This window comes from Oncorhynchus nerka, linkage group LG9b (assembly GCF_034236695.1).
Source record: "Oncorhynchus nerka isolate Pitt River linkage group LG9b, Oner_Uvic_2.0, whole genome shotgun sequence".
Lineage (NCBI taxonomy): Eukaryota > Metazoa > Chordata > Actinopteri > Salmoniformes > Salmonidae > Oncorhynchus > Oncorhynchus nerka.
Window position 1 is genome coordinate 16,833,273 of NC_088424.1, and position 19,442 is coordinate 16,852,714.

At 43.7% G+C, this 19,442-nt stretch overlaps 1 protein-coding gene across 4 annotated transcripts in view; it reads right to left on the reverse strand.

The window, feature by feature from the left end:
- LOC115114349 (partitioning defective 3 homolog) overlaps positions 1-19,442 on the reverse strand; it is a 261,780-nt gene that overhangs the window by 158,711 nt on the left and 83,627 nt on the right. The window lies entirely within an intron of this gene.

The window sequence follows — 19,442 nt, forward strand, 5'->3', positions numbered from 1 at the left end:
ATGTTTCCCATGCCGATAAAGACCCTTAAATTGAGAGAGAGAGAGAGAGGAGAGAGATACCCGCTAATGATCCAAATCCAGAAAAGATACGTTACAACCACATAAAAGGAAACAATTCCCAAACCTTCCATAACAAAGCCATCACCTACAGATAAATAAACCTGGAGAAGAGCCCCCTAAGCAAGCTGGTCCTGGGGCTCTGTTCACAAACAGACCCCACCGAGCCCAAGGACAACAACACAATTAGACCCAACCAAATCATGAGAAAACAAAAATATATTTACTTGACACATTGGAAAGAATTTACAAAGAAAACAGTGCAAACTAGAATGCTATTTGGCCCTAAAAAGAGAGTACACAGTGGCAGAATACCTGACCACAGTGACTGACCCAAAATTAAGGAAAGCTTTGACTATGTACAGACTCAGTGAGCATAGCCTTGCTATTGAGAAAGGTTGCCGAAGGCTCTCAAGAGAAGACAAAATGAGGTGGAAACTGAGCTACACTTCCTAACCTCCTGCCAAATGTATGACCACATTAGAGACACATATTTCCCTCAGATTACACAGACCCCCAAATAATTAGAAAACAAATACAATTTTGATAAACTCTCATATCTATTGGGTGAAATACCACCGTGTGCCATCACAGCAGCAAGATGTGACCTGTTGCCACAAGAAAAGGGCAACCAGTGAAGAACAAACACAATTGTAAATACAACCCATATTTATGTTGATTTATTTTCCCTTGTGTACTTTAACTGTTTGCACTTCATTACAACACTGTAGAAATATATATATAATTTGACATTTGAAATGTCTTCATTCTTTCAGAACTTTCGTAAGTGTAATGTTTCCAGTTGATTTTCATATGGTTTATTATCTATTTCACTTGCTTTGGTAATGTAAACACGTTTCCCATGCCAATAAAGCCCTTAAATTGAAAGAGAGGAGAGTGAGACAGAGAGAGCGAGAGAGAGAGAGAGAGCGTGTGGTGTTCGAGGGAAAGAGGAACTCGAACTGTTAAGAATTCAAAGTTGACGTCTGATTTTAGTTGACCGGATCTACTGTATGATTCAGGCTTTCATTCCCAGAGTTCATTACATCCATAAACATTTGTTTCCCTTCCCCCTGAGAATGACTCCATATTTTCCTGAATCTTCAAAGCTTCCTATCCTACAGAGGCCTTATTAATTCCAGGGACAAGAACGCCTCCAGGTGTTTGAATAGGATATTCAAGCCATCACTCTGAGGCCACATGTGTTCAGCTGGTTTGTGTTACGGGTTCGGTGCTGTGAGGAAGGATACAAATCCTTCAAAAAGGATATTAACAGTATAGTCACACGCAGGCAGCCACACTACATATTTTATTCACTATGTACTGTGGAGTACAGTCGAGGCCAAAAGGCAACCAACCGTAGCCCTAACACAGCCCGTCTCGGACTCCAATCCCCTACTGCCTACGACAGACAGACAACAGAGGGGGGTCAGGCAGAGTTTGAGGTCACAATGACTTACTATGGCGGGATCTGTCCGCTGGAGGTAGGCTATACTGTCTGCGTACCAAATCGCACCCCATTCCCAATATAGTGCACTACTTTTGACCAGAGTCCTGCTGAAAAGTAGTGCACTATATAGGGAATTGGGCACCATTTGGGAAGGCCCACTACCTTGCCTTGTATGATGAACGTCTGATTCTGCTCTATATAGCCCACCCTGCTCCGAGCCCTGGTCTGTTCCTGTGTATTAAAGCAGCTAAATCCTGGGAGCCTGTGGTTTTGTAGAGCAGCGCAGAGAGCAGACACCCTGGAGAGACTAACAATCTCTAGAGGGCATAGAGAGAGGTCCAACACAGGCACAAACCTCCCTTCCCAAATGCCACCCTGTCCCCTATAGAGTGTTCTCCTTCTGACCAGAGCGAGTTGTACCCTGCCCCGCTCCCCCTCCTCTCTCTCGCCATCTCATTACATCAGTACCCTAATAAAAGGCAGAGGTAAAGCAATATTCATCATAAGACGTCTCTGTGACCTGGGGTCAAAAGTCAGTTTAGAGAAGGCCGGCAGATCGCCACTGACAGACCACTCTATAAGAGGACAGACGGGGATGTGTGTACGTGCGTATATGTGTGTGTGTGCATACTTATGGAATATATATATATATATATATAGATAGTAATTCCTAAGTACTGTGCCCAGTAGAGTCCGCGAGACTCATTCCCACAGTGAAGTCCCTAAGGGTTCCATAATATTATGTAATAGAACTAGACTGTTCCCCTCTGGGATCCATCTGGTGGTGATTATACAGAGGTAAGCAGGGCACATGGACATGGTGTGTGTGTTTAGACAAGGGCCCCTGTGTCCAGAATGTGTCACCCTCCCAGGGCTATTCGATCCCAGTTGAAACTATGACAGAGGATCAGTGTTAAAACTACTAGTAAGTTAGGTTCCATGGTAAGGATGTGAAAACCACTGAAGGTACACTTAGCATACATACTAATCACCGCACTGTCTCAGGCTTGTTAGAATTGCGTTTCATTTCTTTCCCAGACATCATGTGACGAGGGAGGAGTGACGCAGTACCGAATCCCGGTATTAAACGGGCCCCGGGGCTAAAAGGCCGTATTATCGATAAACTCAGACGTTATCGGGTCTCCTTTCGGTACTGGAGAAGAAACTACATTTCCTATTTATTATTGCTACATAAAGGTTATCTTGCACATACTCACCAACCGATTCTAATAAGATGAAGACATTTGTCTATGATGCTTTTTCGCTGTTCCCAATCCAGAAGACAGAGCTCTCTCTCACACGGGGCCTTGTGTCTCTCACACGGGGCCTTGTGTCTCTCACACGGGGCCTTGTGTCTCTCACACGGGGCCTTGTGTCTCTCACACGGGGCCTTGTGTCTCTCACACGGGGCCTTGTGTCTCTCACACGGGGCCTTGTGTCTCTCACACGGGGCCTTGTGTCTCTCTCTCTCGCCTTGTGTCGATGCTGACAATGCTCGTTGCCACAAGTGCAACAAGACTTTTGCTATTAAGGGCGGAAATACGAGCAATCTGTCCAAATATCTATGGAAAGTGCATCATGTACAGGCAGAGAAATGCACAGTTTGACTGCCCAGCTCATAGTCAATCTTTCGTTGTCTGATCTACGTTAGGTGTCTATGCTAGCAGCCTAGAACCCACACACGGAGATAACTAGATTATGAGAACATGGGTTCCTGATCAAAAGGAACCATTAGCCAGCTGAATGTTTAGCTATGGGTGCGTTCAGAAATTCATTCACCTTATTGAAAAGATTATGCAACATTTTTGTTAAAGTTGCAGCTACAATGAACCAACCCACTCCTCCCTCCAATACCGCTGGTACAGGCCAAAGACAAGCCCAAAGACCCTTCACGCTGGCAGCGAGTGGGAGGATGACTGAGGAGGGGGTGAATGAGTGCCACGTAGCCGTGACCAAGTTCATAGTGAAAGGCCTACACCCCTTTGCAACAGTGCAGTCCAAGGGCTTAGGTAACAGTCTGTCAGTATTAATTGATTTGTATCCATGTTTAGGATATAGTAGTATAAAAGAGTTGTAAATTAGTCCCATCACGCTACAATACACAACACAATAATTCAATAACGATAATCCAACACATGAAAACTGTTTTTATTTTACTGTAGGGAGATGAGCAAGGCACTCAACCCCAAATATACCCCTCCCCCCAGGAGTTACCTCAGTGACGCATTCATTCCTACGTGGTGTGGTGTAGAAAAGGCCAATGTGATCACTGAGCTGAAGGACGTGCACCAGGGCAGTGTAAAACAGAAGGTCCTCCACACCAGGACAGTGTACAAATCGCAAACTGGCAAAGTATTGGCAGAGGAGATCTCAGACATTCTGGAAGAGTTTGAGACAGAGCCGAGCAAGAATGTAGCTGTGACTGTTGATAATGCTGGCAATATAGATGTTGCCATCAAGAGGCTACACATCCTAAAAATAGGATGCTTTGCACACACATTGAAACTGGCAGCGCAGAAAACATACCAAATGACTTCCATTGATAAATGTCCAGCCTGAATCAGAGCAGTGGGCGTGTGGTTCAAGACATCCTCGATGTCCAAAACAGTCTTGAAGGAAAAGCAGCAGCTCCTTGGTAAGAAGCCAGTTCAATCTATTCAAGTATTATTTAGAAATTGCCACAATTTAATTCAATATTCAAGTGTGCGGTAATTAAATGTATGTTGTTTTTAGTTGCCGTTTCAGGCCTTCCGCAACAACACTCACTCATCCTTGATGTCAAGACCAGATGGAACTCTATCTAATGATGGAGAGTTTCAAGGAGCACAAGGCAGCGATCCAAGCAGCAGCCTTGGACCCACGACTGCGAAAAGCAACGACCAAGGACAACCTGGACCGTCTGAAGGACGAGGACTTCCTTAAGGCCGAGGAGTTTGTCCAGCTCATCAGAAACCTCTATACATCCACACTGTGTGTGTCTTTGGAAAAGAATGCCACCTGTGGACAGATCATACTCATCCTCCACAAACTGGAAGAGCATTTCACTGTGAAGCATGAAGATACAACGTTTGTGTCCCCCAAACCTCGTCCCCCAATATGTAAGTCGCTCTGGATAAGAGCGTCTGCTAAATGACTCAAATGTAATGTAAATGTTGTGGCAACCATCAAAGAGAAGGTGTGGGAGAACCTCTCCGAGTGCTATCAGGATGAGCACATTCAAGCCTTCCTGCATGAGGCCACATCAATGGACCCCAGATTTAAAGGGAGGCCGGTGAGTGACGCCACCTGGGACAGACTGAGGAAGGCAACTGTTGTGGCCAATGTGACAGGGGCAACACCAGGGCTGTCAGAGGAGCCGGAGCAGACAGACACAGAGCACCAGCAACAGGTGGAAGGAGAAGGAGAGGAAATGGAGGAGACAGGTCCTCCATTGTACAAAACAAGGAGTGCCTTGGAGGAGGACAGGGAGTTGAGGGTGACGATCCAATGGGACACCTCGTCCCTCACCCTCAGCGAGCGTGTTCACCTAGAGGTGGAGCTCTACAAAGGCCTGCCTCCCATCCCCATGGCTGAAGATCCTGTAGTGGTGTAGTGGTGGGAGAAGAGAGCTACTCTGCCCCTCCTCACAAACATTGCAACAAGCTACCTCTGTGCTCAAGCCTCCTCCACCCCTAGAGAGAGGGTATTTTCGACTGCAGGGAACACAATAAGCCAGGAGAGGTCCCGACTTCTGCCAGAGAAGGCAAATATGTTGATATTGCTCCAGAAGAACTGTTAGTCCTTTTGCAGCCTACCTGCAGCCTACCTGCATGCCCCACCCGTGTTGCTCTATACAAGAGGTCAACCAATTATGATTTTTCAACGCCGATACCGATTATTGGAGGACCAAAAAAAAGCCGATACCGATTAATCCGCTGATTTTTATATATATATTTGTAATAATGACAATTACAACAATACTGAATGAACACTTATTAACTTATTATTAGTAGATTTGGATAGAAAACACTCTGAAGTTTCTAAAAATGTTTGAATGATGTCTGTGTATAACAGAACTCATATGTCAGGCAAAAACCTGAGAAAACTTCCAACCAGGAAGTGGGAAATCTGAGGTTTGTAGTTTTGAAGTCATTGCCGATCGAATAAACATTGTCTATGGGGTCCTATTGCACTTCCTAAGGCTTCCACAAGATGTCAACAGTCTTTAGAACCCTGTTTGAAGCTTCAACTGTGAAGGAGGGGGGAATGAGAGCTGATTGAGACAGGGGTCTGCCAGAGTGGCATGAGCTGATCACGCGCGCTAACGTGAGAGTGACCTGCGTTCCATTGCAATTCTAAAGACAAAGGAATTTTCTGGTTGGAACATTAATGAAGATGTAGGTTAAACATCCTAAAGATTGATTCTATACATCGTTTGACAAGTTACCAAACGCGCAAACAAAAAGGAGGTATTTGGACATTATCAAACAAAACAAACATTTATTGTGGAACTGGGATTCCTGCGAGTGCATTCTGATGAAGATCATCAAAGGTAAGTGACTATTTATAATGCTATTTCTGACTTCTGTTGACTCCACAACATGGCGGGTATCTGTTTGGCTTGTTTTGTTGTCTGAGCGCTGTGCTCTGATTATTGCATAGTGTGCTTTTTCCGTAAAGTTAAAAAAAAATCTGACACAGCGGTTGCATTAAGGAGAAGTGGATCTAAAATTCCATGCATGCCTCCCGGGTGGCGCAGTGGTTAAGGGCGCTGTACTGCAGCGCCAGCTGTGCCACCAGAGACTCTGGGTTCGTGCCCAGAGGCAAATTAATTACGGCCTTTGTTAGGAAGAAATGGTCTATAAATGAAGAAATGGTCTACTGCTGCATATACCATGACTCTGCTTGCACAGAACGCAAGAGAATAGACAATTTCACTAGTTAAAAGAAAATCATGTTAGCAGGCAATATTAACTAAATATGCAGGTTTAAAAATATATACTTGTTTATTGATTTTAAGAAAGGCATTGATGTTTATGGTTAGGTACACGTTGGTGCAACGACAGTGCTGTTTTAGCAAATGCGCTTGTTAAATAGGCTGTGATTCAATGAAAAATTAACACCGCATCGATTATATGCAATGCAGGAAAAGCTAGGTAAACTAGTAATATCATCAACCATGTGTAGTTAACTAGTGATTATGTGAAGATTGATTGTTTTTATGAGAAGTTTAATGCTAGCTAGCACCTTACCTTGGCTCCTTGCTGCACTCGCAGAACAGGTAGGTAGCCTGCCACGCAGTCTCCTCGTGGAATGCAATGTAAACGGCCATAATATTGTTAATTTCATTGGTTTCTTTGGCTGTAAATCATTCTTTATTTGATTTATTTTACATGTCAGAAAATAAAGCAATGTTAATACTGTTCTTAATTTGTTTCGTTTTTCCCCCAGTAAAAAAAGAACAAAAATAACCAATAAGAATACGGTGAAAGAACTGGATCGATAAGCAGTATCGGTAAGAGTAGTAATACCGTTAAATTCTTAACGTTACCCATCCCTAGTGGGGAGTGACGCCCCCCCACACAACCAGGTGCGTATGTGTGTGTGTGTGTGTGTGTGGGGGGGGGCGTACTAATTGCTACCTGTGTTGGCAAGCACAGACTTGGCCCAGTCACAAAATAATTACTCATCCACACACACAGGCTTACACTCAACAGGGTTGGTCTTCCCTGAGAATGACTACGTACGCAATTGCTAATGTGTGCTGATTGCCCTGAGAGACCGTATAAGTGTGTCGGTCTTCCTGTGTATTTGACAGGATCGATATGTCAAAGTTCATTGGTTGCGTACACAGAATTGCAGGTGCAGTGAAATGCTGGTGCTTCTAGCTCCAACAGAGCAGTAATAATACCTAGCAATACAAAACTATACGCACATAATACATTTTTTAGGGAATAGGGTGCCAATTGGGACGCATCCAACATGTATGGACCCAACCAGGCCAATAACATCGTCATAACTAGCTGAATAACTGTCTGCAGCCTACAAATGTAACGGATATATTGAGGTGGTGAAAACAACCCACCACGGTCAGTAGTAGACTGCGAGGTACTGTTCGTATTGGGTCTAGACCATTTCATGAGTTTTGTTTGATTTGTGGCATGAGAGGGGAGAGATGAGTTGTCTGTAGTCTTTTACTATAAGACATGGTCAGCAACACACACACAGCCAAACACTCAACCACATCAATCCGATCCAATCCACCCATTAAATCATGTAGACTTGACAGATGATTTGTAAATGATGTAGACACACATAGAACCCTTGTGGAAGTGTTCATCTGTTCTCAAGACCGATGTCAAAGTGGTTTGAAGTCTGGTGGGTGTCAGGGAGATGGAATGTCTGACCGGGGTGCAACCCCACACTCCCACTGCTGTAACCACGAGTCCACCGAGAGCGAGCCGAGCCAGAACACTGCCAGCGCCTCCGTATTGCCCTTGACCCGATGAGCCCTCAATCACCTACCCATGCACGCACGTGCACGCAGACACAAGGTGCATATTTCAGAGCGATAGAGAGACAAAGTCTGACTAGCCCGGGAATGTAGGATCATGTTCAAATGTAGAACAATTGTGACTAGAAATAGAAGGAGCAGTTTGAGCGTAATGACCCCTATCCATTTCACTTAATGGAAACAATAGACAGATGTGGGAAAAGGAAGGTTTCTCTGAATAAGACCTACATTGAATTATAGGGACAGAATGGAATAGTAATTGGGGACGGCGCTATAGGAATTTAAAATGTATAAAGACGACATGAACCATTTCCGGGAATAAAGGCCAGACATGGCTGCCTGTATACTACACATTTTATTCGTCAAAAGGGAAACGACACGTAAGCTTGTAGGAAATTGAAACTAAAACTACAGTCCACATCTTTCATCGGACACATGAAACCCGGATAAAGCTTGTTCCCACATTAACTACGAGCCTACATCTGATGGTTGTGTTAACCTTCCACACCGAGAATAGGTAACCTTCGAGACCTGTTCATATCCCAGGGGAAGAGCTGCTGACAACATTCCCACTCAATAAAAGTCGGTGATCACATGGTGATGAAGGCGAGGAGAAGAAAAAGGTACAAGACGCTCTGCATACAGGTAACTGCCAAAATAAAGGTAACACCCACATAAAGTGCCATAATAGGGGGTTGGGCCACCACGACCCAGAACGGCTTCAATGCACCTTGGCAAAGATTCTACTAGTTTCTGGAACTTCCATCATTTGGTGTTTTGTTGACGGTGGTGGAAAACACTGTTCCGGCGACGCCCCAGAATCTCCTTTTAGTGTTCAATTGGGTTGAGATCTGGTGACTGAGACGTCGATTGGCATTTGATTTACATTGTTTTCATGCTCATTTGTCACGTCATTTGGCCTATCCAGCATTTTAATTCATGGTATGTTAATTGCCTAATTAAACGCAGGAACTGCGCCTGTGTGGAAGCACCTGCTTTAAATATACTTTGTATTCCTCGTTTACTTAAGTGTTTCCATTATTTTGGCAGTTACCTGTACCTCCAATAACAATAGGCCTACTTCCAACAGAGCTATTCAATGTGTGTTGCTGTTGACCTACTGGTTAATCCAATAGAATATCATCCAATTAAGCACCTCGGTATAGTCTGAAGAATTAGGATCATTGGGTAGTCTGAAGAATTAGGATCATTTGGTATAGTTTGAAGAGTTATGAGCACTTATACTAGAAAGACACCAACTAACTTCCAAAGCCTGGTGGGAGAACAGTTAATGAGAATCATTCATCACACAGTATCACCCTTAATCACATTGAAGCTATATTTATTCTGTTTTCCTCGATTAACGGCTTCTCAAGCCAATCAACACTTAACCAGATATCCTGGGCATATTTTACAATGTGGGTGTTCAATTAACTGTGAACGACTTGTGTCGCGGCGGAGGAAGAAAAGCTTAAAGACGCGAGTGTGTTTGAACAGCTCAGTGACGACGTCTACGACGGAATAGCGTCCCGGCGCGCTTGACGCTGCACCACAGAGATAAGTTTGTCAAGAATACACAGTCTCCCTCCCCACTCGTAAATCAAATAGAGCCAGTAAAACCCACTCAGCCTGGCTGATACTAATGTCCACTTGGCAGACACAGGAAGACGGAAATGGCAATAAATACCTTCAGTTGCAGAAGGTTTACATGGCGACTAACGCAGTGGGGCGAAATGTATTGTTTCTCCATGCCCTAGTCCCAAATGGAACCCTTTTCACTATATACTGCACTACGGGCTCTGGTCAAACGTAGTGCACTGCATAGGGAATAGGACATGGAGACGGTTTGTTACTCCTTCTCCCAGCATGCATGGGCTGAGGTGTTTAAAGACACAGTACACTAATCATTCTATTTCCATGTAGCTTCATTTCCTGCACAAGGAGACACTGGGCCTTAGTTGCAGCCATTTCAGAGAACGTGCCAGTATAATACGCCAGTTCTTTGTAGGGGATGCGACCTCTACCCTGGACGGTAGGTAAGGTTGGTGTTATTCCGGCAGTGATGTAAACAGACACTTGTTTGTCTAACCTTTCTGACCGGACAGCGGAAATCTGAATGCCATGTGTGCTAAATCACTTTTCCCCTAGCTCCTTAAAACAAAAAGCTAGAGACATCCTGAGCTCCCTCCTCTCAAAAACCTCATTCCAAGAGATATTTTGCAAAACCAACGGTAATAAATGATGTTTTAAACAATGCCAGTCTTTCTCCATAGCATCTGTCTGGCCAGTGAACAACACACACTTGGCCAAAGTCATAACATCTTAAATTGAGTTAAGATGCCTTCTGACTGTTATTTCCTGGCCCGGCCGGGCCGAGTAGAGGGAAGTTGCATCGTTCCTCACGATACAGCTGGCTGAGCTCAATTGTATCAACACTGAGCAATTCTATTGTTTCACAATGTGACCAACCCAACGCTCGTGTAGAGCGCAGCAAAGGAAACAAGGGCTCCCTTGCTTTTCGCAATAAAACTGCACAATTAAAAGCGAGCAGCAAGAAAAAAAAAAGGTCTGAAGCAGAACTGTGTTTCATCAGACAGTTTCTGGAGGAGTCCCGGGTGTCCAGTACCTCCCCTTCCTGTGATGCCAGCTAAGCATTTCCCCCAGTAAAGAACGGCTTCATCCTAAATGGCACCCTACAAAGCACACTACTTCTGATCAGGTCCCAATAGGGCTCTGGTCAAAAAGTAGTGCACTACATAGGGAACAGTGTGTGATTTGGGAGTCCCTCTGCTCGCCTTTCAACGGCTCGGCGTTTCTCATCTCATCCAGTAATGGGGCCCCTGACGAGACCTAGACCTACACTAGTACCCACTTAATGAAGAATCATCATCTAGTTTTATGGCTTATAGAGTACCAACACCATAAGCCAACTGAGCTACAACTAAATAGCTCTGTCCAATAAGGTTCTGGCCAGGTGTAGATCACCATGTAGGTTGCCATTTGGGGCGCAGCATATTATATGTGAGCTGACAGCAGCCAATGGTCATTGGTCAAGGAGGATGAATAAGGCCTCGTCCTGGACCACGATGCATCTGGAAGAGCTCAACGCTGTATTATTGATGAGTGCTGACACTGATGTGCCCTAACCCTTAACAACCCTGTCAACAGGTCACATAGTTAAAAATGGGGGGGGCTGAGACTGACAATCCATGGGGACCTTCAGGGTCCTAAGGGGAACTGGACCTATCTTTAATTGGAGTCCGAGAGAACATTTGAGTGGGCGGAGTGACAGTTTGGTAATGAGAAATTATAGTTCTGCTGACGTCTTCAGAAATAGAACACCATCCGACTCCAGTTTGATAAGCAATTACTTATCCCCTTGGTTCCATTACATTGGGAGGGATTTGGATTAGAAAACATTATAATTCAAATACATGGAGATCTCAGAGGAGATTAGCGCTCATTAAAGGTCTTGACAAACCATGATAAATGAATTAGGTTATCAGGTGGTTCAAGAGGACCTACTCCACATAGTCATCTGATATGTTCATTTTTTATAAAAATCACATAGCTATTCCCAGAAAAACGAAAATATTTTCTCAGCAAAAGGTCATCTTCTTTCTCACGGTCTCTCTCTCTCTCTCTCTCTCTCTCTCTCTCTCTCTGCCAAAGGTTCTCTTCCTTCTCCATTTTGTTCTCTCTGACAGACCACTATTAGCATTAAAAGCCCTCAACATACTTAGTCACATCGCTCTTCCTTTCACCACCGTAACCCCCCAGAGCGCAGCCACAGAACCGAATTAAACTCCAATAAGCAGAGCACAAATGAAACTGTCAAATTCATGTCTTTGGGAGTTTGGCACAAATCAATAATATGGACAGGCAGTCTATGTCCCAAACAGCAACCTATTCCCTATATAGTGTACCATCCTGCCCTGGTCTAAAGTAGTGCACCATGTTGGGAATAGGGAGCCATTTGGGACGAAGACAAAGTCTTTGAGACCTGAAGACTCCCTGGCGACACTGACACACATGGTGGGAGCATAACACAAGATGGTTTTCACAGGACTCATCAGTTAAAGTCAGTGTGTGCAATTTTGGCATTGGGGAAGGGGTATGACCACGTGACACTGACTATGGATCACAGTTCCTACTCTGCTCTTTTACAAAAACTAGAAGCCTTTTTCTCTGCTGACAATAGCTCATCTTTAGCATCTCTGCTGACATTAGCTCATCTTCAGCATCTCTGCTCACATTAGCTCATCTTTGCTGACATTAGCTCATCTTTAGCATCTCTGATGACATTAGCTCATCTTTAGCATCTCTGATGACATTAGCTCATCTTCAGCATCTCTGATGACATTAGCTCATCTTCAGCATCTCTGATGACATTAGCTCATCTTCAGCATCTCTGATGACATTAGCTCATCTTCAGCATCTCTGATGACATTAGCTCATCTTCAGCATCTCTGATGACATTAGCTCACATTTAGCATCTCTGCTGACATTAGCTCACATTTAGCATATCTGCTGACATTAGCTCACATTCAGCATCTCTGCTCACATTAGCTCACATTTAGCATCTCTGCTCACATTAGCTCATCTTTAGCATCTCTGCTCACATTAGCTCATCTTTAGCATCTCTGCTCACATTAGCTCATCTTTAGCATCTCTGCTGACATTAGCTCATCTTTAGCATCTCTGCTGACATTAGCTCACCTTCAGCATCTCTGCTGACATTAGCTCATCTTTAGCATCTCTGCTGACATTAGCTCAACTTCAGCATCTCTGCTGACATTAGCTCAACTTCAGCATCTCTGCTGACATTAGCTCATCTTTGCTCACATTAGCTCATCTGCTGACATTAGCTCATCTTCAGCATCTCTGCTGACATTAGCTCATCTTCAGCATCTCTGCTGACATTAGCTCATCTTCAGCATCTCTGCTGACATTAGCTCATCTTCAGCATCTCTGCTGACATTAGCTCATCTTCAGCATCTCTGCTGACATTAGCTCATCTTCAGCATCTCTGCTGACATTAGCTCATCTTCAGCATCTCTGCTGACATTAGCTCATCTTCAGCATCTCTGCTCACATTAGCTCATCTTCAGCATCTCTGATGACATTAGCTCATCTTCAGCATCTCTGCTGACATTAGCTCATCTTCAGCATCTCTGACATTAGCTCATCTTTGCTCACATTAGCTCATCTGCTGACATTAGCTCATCTTTAGCATCTCTGCTGACATTAGCTCATCTTCAGCATCTCTGCTGACATTAGCTCATCTTCAGCATCTCTGCTCACATTAGCTCATCTGCTGACATTAGCTCATTTTCAGCATCTCTGCTGACATTAGCTCATCTTCAGCATCTCTGCTGACATTAGCTCATCTTCAGCATCTCTGCTGACATTAGCTCATCTTCAGCATCTCTGCTGACATTAGCTCATCTTCAGCATCTCTGCTGACATTAGCTCATCTTCAGCATCTCTGCTGACATTAGCTCATCTTCAGCATCTCTGCTGACATTAGCTCATCTTCAGCATCTCTGCTGACATTAGCTCATCTTCAGCATCTCTGCTGACATTAGCTCAGCTTCAGCATCTCTGATGACATTAGCTCATCTTCAGCATCTCTGATGACATTAGCTCATCTTTAGCATCTCTGCTGACATTAGCTCATTTTCAGCATCTCTGCTCACATTAGCTCATATTTAGCATCTCTGCTCACATTAGCTCATCTTTAGCATCTTTGCTGACATTAGCTCATCTTTAGCATCTCTGCTGACATTAGCTCATCTTTAGCATCTCTGCTGACATTAGCTCATCTTCAGCATCTCTGCTGACATTAGCTCATCTTCAGCATCTCTGCTGACATTAGGTCATCTTCAGCATCTCTGCTGACATTAGGTCATCTTCAGCATCTCTGACATTAGCTCATCTTTGCTCACATTAGCTCATCTGCTGACATTAGCTGATCTTTAGCATCTCTGCTGACATTAGCTCATCTTCAGCATCTCTGCTGACATTAGCTCATCTTTGCTCACATTAGCTCATCTGCTGACATTAGCTCATCTTCAGCATCTCTGATGACATTAGCTCATCTCTGCTCACATTAGCTCATCTTCAGCATTAGAATGAGTTCTAATACTATATACTCCTCTCTAATTTACAGTATCATAAACCCATATCAAGTTAGTCAACAGGGGTGTTAGTTCCCATTGTGTTCCTAGATGCATATCACAACCTTGTCAAAGTCAGACACCCTGTCAGAAAATCCATTTGTTTAAAATCCAGTTACATGTTGCTGGTGTAGTTTCAAGATTGACCGAATTTTGTAGAAGGCCAGTGCAGTACCCACAGTTACCCACAAGGAACAAGTTACACTTCGTCAAGCACAATGCGGTTCATCGAGTGTGCGATGCAGTCAAGAGGACCCAATGCAGAAAAGACTGACTGGCAGTTTGAAAGTAGGTCTAAAACCTTGGCCTTGCCTGACGAGGAATGGGAATTGACTTACCTGCATGGTCACATCAGATCCTAAACCTTCAAACACATGTTCTACAGTGCACTGAGTACTGAGAGATGACAGCCAGAGAAAAACAGAAAGACCAAGAGAGAGCTGAGGACACTTCAGTCCAACAGATAAACCACCACAAACATTCACCCAGAGACAGCACACTGTGCAATCTGTTGATGGTAGACTGCCACAATGAGTTTGGCCTTCAGTATGTATCATTCAATGATTGAGGTCAAGTCACTGAACACTTAGCTTTGGATGCCTCATGGGCAAAAGTGTTTAAAGCAAGATGTTGCTGATAATATTAATACTATACTGCCCAAAAATATAATTGCAACATGCAACAATTTCAAAGATTTCTGAGTGACAGTTTATAAGGAAATCAATCAATTGAAATAAATTCATTTGTCCCTAATCTGTGGATTTAACATGACTGGGAAAACTGATACATATTGGTTGGTCTCAGAACACCTGGTGTGACCATTTGCCTCATGCAGGGCAACCAATCTCCTTCGGCATAGAGTTGATCAGGCTGTTGATTGTTGCCTGTGGAATGTTGTCCCAGTCCTCGTCAATGGTTGTGCGAGGTTGCTGGATATTGGCGGGAACTGGAACACGTTGTCATACACGTCGACCCAGAGCATCCCAAACATGCTCAATGGGTGACATGGTGAGTATGCAGGCCATTGAAGAACTTCAGCTTCCAGGAATTGTGTAAAGATCCTTGCAACATGGGGCCGTGCATTACCATGTGGAGGAATAGCAGAACAATGGGCCTCAGGATCTCGTGATGGTATCTCTGTGCATTTAAATTGCCATTGACAAAAATGCAATTGTGGTCTTTGTTTGTAGCTTATGCCTGCCCAAACCATAACCCCACCATGGGGCACTCAGTTCACAACGTTGACATCAGCAAACAGCACGCCCACACAACGCCATACACATGGTTTGCGGTAGTGAGGCCAGTTGGATGTACTACCACATTCTCTAAAACAACATTGCTGGCAGCTTATGGTCGAGAAATGAACACATTAAAAGTTGCCTTTTATTGCCCCCAGCACAAGGTGCACCTTTGTAATGATCATGCTGTTTAATCAGCTTCTTGATATACCACACCGGTCAGGTGGATGGATTGTCTCGGCAAAAGATAAATGCTCACTGACATGGGTGTAAACAAATTTGTGCACAACATTTTAAAAAAAGTATGTTTTTTTGTGCGTATGGAACATTTCTGGGATCTTTTACTTCAGCTCATGAATCATGGGACCAACACGTTACTTATTGCGCTCATATTTTTGTTCAGTGTACATGTACACACTGACTACTAATCAACGTCAATACTTAGCATCCAAATGGAATGGAATCCTGTTGGAATAGGGGAATGAATTCCTCCCTGACTAAATCATGTTCTCGCAAAGGACAGACACTTTCTCTGATCCCTCACAAGGCCACAGAGTACGAGACTCCTACTGTGGCACCATGGTGGAAGTGGAAAAGCTATACATCCTAAACATGAGACTATTACCAAATGAAAGAGCCGGGAGAGTAGAACAGGCATTCAGGCTTTCCCCGTGGAGACATTTTTATTAAGAGGAAATGGACACTTTATCCAGTATCTGGGGAGAAGGAGAGGTGCACAAGGCTGGCCTTGTACTTGCATGGCATAAGCACTTTTGCTTGCAGCATAAAGACAGCAGAAAATCCACATGATACAATACACATTGTCCCAAAGAATAGAACAAGCCGTGAAAAAGCTTATCTAAGAAAATGAACAAACTAGCTCATTCGTGGTGACAAAGAATGTCTGTGTCAACACTGTGTCCCATATCACAGTAGCCTACATTCACAAGATCCCCGTTTACTTGCTTTACACTGCGTAGGCATTGTAAAATAACACCACAAAATGCTTACACAAGTCATATTTCACTCTAACAACTATTTTAGACGCTCATCCGTACGAGCAAGGATTGTAAAAAGCACAGTTAACAGGCCGTCGACTGAGCAAGTCATCAGAATTCACAGGGCCAACAGTATTTGACCATTTTTATACTGGGCATAGCTTCAGTACATTTTTTTCACTGTCTGGCTCAAAAGACACGGTCATAATAAACGTGTGTGTATTTATTTACCTTTATTTAACTAGGCAAGTCAGTTAAGAACAACTTCTTATTTTCAATGACGGCCTAGGAACAGTGGGTTAACTGCCTTGTTCAGGGGCAGAACGACATATTTGTACCTTGTCAGCTCAGGGGTTTGAACTTGCAACCTTCCGGTTACTAGTCCAACGCTCTAACCACTAGGCTACCCTGCCGCCCATGTATGATGTCGCTATACACATAAATAACTCCCAGACAGACTTGTCCCTCCCGACCGGACACTAACAGATCTACGTCACACCACAGGATTTGGTCAAAAGTAGTGCACTATGTAGGGAATAGAGTGACATTTGGGACACATGCAGGAAAATGATCTGATAGGCTACCAATATTTGTTTCTACATCCCAGGGACCCTACTGGCTGATATGAGTCATATCTTAGATGAACTTCCCATGACCAAGATACTGTAGGCGCCTCCAAAATGAGCCTGTGAGTAACCATTTGAAATAATTGCATTCGTTTCATCATTTTATAAAAATGACCTAGATAAACCATCTCAGCCTGATTTGTCAGAGGGGTTTGTCAGATGACTGTTCAACAGAAGTCCCAGTAGTATCGACTCCAATTGGGCAGCTCCACCCAACCTATTACAACCTGTGGCACAGGCAAGACAGTCGGGATGTGTCTCAAATGGCACCCTATTCCCTATGTAGTGCACTAATTTTAACCAGGGCCAATAGGGAATAGAGCACCATTTGGGACAAAGCTGAGGTCTCTGTTCTGCTGCCTTTGTTCTGTGCTTCAGTTCAAAGGATATTGTCTGTTGGGGTTTAATATTATTCAAGAGTGAGTGGACAACAAGTCCAGCTCCCCTCGTACAGCAATTAATCTTGTGTGAGCCCTGGTGTACCAGATTTCAAAAGATAAAGAAGTCTGCATAATTTCTGAGCCAATTACCATGACAGGCAGGGAGGAGAGAGGACTGGAGGACGTTGACAAATGCTGCCTGGAATGGGACTCAATTTACGCAGCGACCTCTCCTCCAGTAGACCAAGTCTGACACTAAAGGCGTCCGCATGCCTCCCAGACTAAACACTTTGTGCATATACTGTATTCTGATGACATTGTGACGTTTTTGTTCGTTTTGGACTATAAGGTTTTTTTTTCAGCTTTTCGGGCAAACAACATTTTTTCTTGAGGCAAGCCGAAGCCGGTAGCCGAAGTCCACGCCCCTTCATAGGTGATTGGTCAACAGTAGGGATTCTTCAATAAAGTCTTTGTTGTCATTCAACAAGAGACGACTAGTTTCCATGCACACTTTTTCATTGAGAAATACTACACCGAAAATTTGCGAGACTAACATGCTGACCAGACATCGCAAAATAAGAAATCCATGTTATTCAATTATTGCGCCAACGAGCGTCTGCGTTGCCAAGGGCTAAAATAGAAGTCAGTTCTATTTCCGACGCAGATCACGCTGCAAGTCCTGCCTCTCTCATCTCCTCATTGGTTTATAGAAGGAGGAACCCATGTGCCATCTCCTCATTGGTTTTACCCACGTGGATGATTGAAAGACGAAATGTTTTTCCTGGTTGTCGTGGTAATACTATGAAAGTGTAGATGCCAATCACCATATAGGTTCAGAGATGAAAAAGCCTGGAAGGAGGAGAGATGACTAGAAACGATTCAGTTGGCAGTTTTATGTGTGGATTAATTGTCAGAGTAGAGGACCTTGTGCATTTCAGGTAAAATAACAACTCAATGTTTATATCCCAGGACAAATTAGCTAGCAACAGCAAGCTAGCAAAATAGGACAAATTAGCTAGCAAGTGCAAGCTAACTAGCTAAATTGCCATACATGTTTAATGCTTTTCGACCTGTCCCCAAATTAATGTCATTGGTTCAGAGCTTGTTTTGATATTTTAACCTGAGTGTCGTGATCGTGTTTGGTGTAGGGGGACAAAATAAATGTATGCACAATAGCCACGATGGCGCAAGCGCGCAGCCGGTTTGGGTTCCGTGTAAGACCTCCTCTGCAAAAACGTCAAAATTCATGACTGGTTTCTTGAGTCATCTTAGGTTAATTCTGACTATTTTGAGGAAGTCTATAGTGCCTACGGCGTCTCAAAATTGAAAAACATTATTATTGCCACTTTTTTCTTGTTTTTCAAGCAAAGATATTTTAAGGGAGTATGCGAGCACTCGTTCGTTTCGCCGAGCCAAGTTCTGAAACATGCTGACGCCTTAAGTCTGCATCCCAAATGGAGCCCAATTCCCTATATAGTGCACTACGTTTGACCAGGCTCTGGTTAAAGGTAGTGCACTATAAAGGGAATAGGGCGCCATTTGAAAACTGAACCTAAGCTTGTTCACATGGGCCACTATCTGCAGAAGACACCCAGTCTACAAAAACTCTTGGAGAAATGTCCTTCAGTGATGTTATAACTGTAGATCTATTGCAGAGATGAAACCAATAACAGACGTATCATACCGTACACGTGGGTGACAGGAAATTGTTCTCGAAATGATCCCAAATACCCTTTAGCTTGTCTAAAACGGTCCATATTTACTGTAGAATATCTCCAAATGATCCCAAATACCCTTAGCTTGTCTAAAACGGTCCATATTTACTGTAGAATATCTCCAAATGATCCCAAATACCCTTAGCTTGTCTAAAACGGTCCATATTTACTGTAGAATATCTCCAAATGATCCCAAATACCCTTAGCTTGTCTAAAACGGTCCATATTTACTGTATAATATCTCCAAATGATCCCAAATACCCTTAGCTTGTCTAAAACGGTCCATATTTACTGTAGAATATCTCC